The sequence below is a fragment of the Mus caroli genome, chromosome 13, assembly GCF_900094665.2.
Source record: "Mus caroli chromosome 13, CAROLI_EIJ_v1.1, whole genome shotgun sequence".
NCBI lineage: Eukaryota > Metazoa > Chordata > Mammalia > Rodentia > Muridae > Mus > Mus caroli.
Window position 1 is genome coordinate 24,768,972 of NC_034582.1, and position 3,121 is coordinate 24,772,092.

Genomic DNA, 3,121 nt, shown 5'->3' on the forward strand with positions numbered 1-3,121 from the left:
GGCTTAGTGGCAATCACCTCTTCCCGTTGAGCCACCTCACCAGCCTGTTCCCTAACGTTTTCAAGAACCTCACACAGACACCACCCTTTCAGCAGTAACTCACAATGGCACATTTACATTAAACTGCCACAAAGCTTCTTCTAAACGCCTGGAGTTGCATGTTCTTTGACTCCTCCTTTTAATTATGGTGAACTGGGAACTTTTCCAGATTTTGTGACATGTACCCAGGCATGTTAATCATCCAAGTTATCATTGGGAGAAGGTTTGTGCAGCAACTTCACCGTTTTGCTGGTACTCTCCTGGGTGAGCAGGATGGAGTTATCCTCAGCCAAGGATCAGGCCAGGGCTTTATCCACGCGTACCGCATGACAGAGTCATTGCTGTCACTCCTCTTCCCATCGATACAACACGTCCTTGAATATGTATTATCCTTGATTACAAGTCAGGGGTCAGCACATTTTTGTTTTCCTTTCTGTTTTCCAGTGAACAGCCAAACAGCAAACACTTTGGGGCTCTCTACAAACCACACAGGAAAAAGCACACTTTGCTCCTTGCCAGTTGCAACTGCCTTTGCTTTTTACTTTCCCGGGAGGAATTGTTCATCTGCCTCAATTGTTCAGTTCTGCACTGCAGCCCATCCTTAGGCATAGATGATGTGTAAATAAACGAGCATGGCCGTGTTCTAATAAAATTTTATTTATAAAACAAAGCCATGGACCGGCTTTACTGAATAGGCTGTAGTCAGCTGGCTCCTTGTATCTATGGCATATACATATATAAATTAATATTTTAATAGCCCATTACTTTGTTTATTATTATTAACCATTATCATGTGTATGATGTGTGATTAGAGAATAGACACACATGTGTGGATGGCAGAGGACAGCTCTAAAGAGTCAGTGTCCTTTAGGTCCCAGGGGTCAAGCTCAAGTCATCAGGATTGTGTGGCAAGAGTTTATGTGCTGTGCCCTCTCACTGGCCCCTGTCATTATCTTAGAGCTATTGGCATTGGCATTTATTTCCTACTGCATGACAGACAGATCAGGCCAGTGTAGTGTAGACTCATTCTATACGTAGCTAATGGAGACTCATTGATATCTTCCTGATAGGATCAGTCAGAAAGTCAGTGTAGACACAGACACAGCCTCTTTGGATCCAATGTTTGCTGTTATGCCAGTGTTTTCCAGAACACGTCTCTCTCCGTGTAGCTGGTAAGAAAAAGACATTCTGGAGTCACATGTGTTTGAGAAACTCCACATGACCCGAGCTTAAGAAGGCCTTCTGTGTTTGTTATGAATCCCCAAGTAGGGATTAAAGTCTGATAAGTTTTCCAAACATTTTGGATGCCAGATCATTTTAAGGTTCTCATCAAAGACGCTCTTAGAACCCATGCTTCTCACATTGGCTTCTGGAAAAACCTTCACTGAGCAAAACCACAAACTACATAGAGGTCATTCAGGGAAGAAATACCAACCTGAAGCCCTGGATTAGACAGAGCACGGGTTCTGACCAGGCCTTGACCCAGTGAAGTGACAACTGACAGGACCTGTCACATCCTAGGCCCGAGTTCAGTCAAAGTCTCCGCACATAACTGCCTCTGCTTTTTTGCCTTCTAAGAGGAATTGCTAATCTGATTGGTCACCGTCCAAATGGAAGGTTGGCCTTTTTCTCTAATAACTTCTTCAGTGGAGAACATAGGCTCTGGCTGAGATGCAACACACAGTTTGGTTGAAGTTCATATTTCATGAAGAAACACTTCTTTTTATGATGTCAAGTGCAGGTTGTTTTATTTGAGTCAATCAAAGAACTTCTATCCCTGGAGAAACATTTTTGGTAATGTTTTGAAGGCATTATGACTGGGAACGCAGAGATGCCTGTGCCCTAACTATGAACATTTCACCTCCCTACAGGATTTCGCAGTGAGGATGCTCAGGAAATAGTACCATCATGCTCTTACCAATTAAAATTCACATTACTGGTGACACAAGTGTTACCAAACTCCAACAATGACTTCTTTGACAAAACCAGGTAGGAGTCCACACATAGTTGAGGCCTACAGACTAAGTGAGGCCTTCACTTCACCCTTATCACCAAACCCATGGGCACGGCTCACAAACTCACGTCATGTGAGGATCGAGAGCCTAATACCATGGCTGACCCCCAAGGGATTCTGATTCAACTTACTGAAGAAGTATTGAACTTCTGTAGTTCCATATCGTAAGCATAAAGACCTTCCTCCAGCCCCACCACTGAGACCTGTGTAATGGTTCTGGACCAGGACATAGGTGTGTTAATGGGGGTCGTGATGGAGAACTGTTTGGGTAGGAAGGAAGATTGCAAGTGAAGAGGAAAGGTGTCCCATCTGGCAGCTGGAGTAAATGGAGAAGTCAGTTGTGTAAGTTACTTTTGTGTTGCTATGACAAAATGCCTGACAAAAGTGACATGAGTAAGGAAGGTTTATTCTGTCTCAACAGTATAAGGTCACACTCAGGCACGGAGGAGAAGGCATGGTGGCAGGATCTTGTGGTAGCCAGTGACACTGTGTCCACAATCAAGAAACAGACAGAGAGATGGATGTTGCTGGTTCTCATTTCTCCCTTTTGTTTGGTCAGAGGCCCCATGGATGGTGCCATTCACACTCAGGGTGGGGTGTCCCTACTGTGTTAAAGTTTCCTGGAAAAACCCTCACTGACACATCCAGAGGTGTGTTTCCATGGTGATACTAAATCCAGCTGAGTTGACAATGAAGAGTCACTAGCATGCCATAGGGGCTACTCACTTTCACTGGGGACTTGTGTTTCACAGAGAAAAATCGCCACCAAACTCAGGTCTACCCCCTTATGATGCTGGAGATGGTGGAAACACGCATGATGAGGGAGCTACTGAAACAGCATCCCAGGCAGCATCCCAGGCTGTGTTCTAACGTGTTCCTGCCTTGAACCCGGCTGCAACATTGAAATGTATCTCGGTTTCATTCCCCTTCTGGCTCCTTTGAGCATCTACAAGCTCAGGGCAGGGATCTGGGTTCCCAACTCACACAATTACATCAAGGGCTTTTTCTGTTCCTCTTCCTTCCTTCCTTCCTTCCTTCCTTCCTTCCTTCCTTCCTTCCTTCCTTCCT

At 44.9% G+C, this 3,121-nt stretch overlaps 1 protein-coding gene across 1 annotated transcript in view; it reads right to left on the reverse strand.

The window, feature by feature from the left end:
* Nucleotides 1-419: 419 nt before the first annotated feature.
* Cdkal1 (CDK5 regulatory subunit associated protein 1 like 1) overlaps nucleotides 420-3,121 on the reverse strand; it is a 661,435-nt gene continuing 658,733 nt past the window's right edge. Inside the window, exon 17 of the transcript XR_002379517.1 lies at nucleotides 420-1,816. The gene's annotated coding sequence lies outside the window, so the exon portion shown is untranslated. The remainder of the gene's footprint in view (nucleotides 1,817-3,121) is intronic.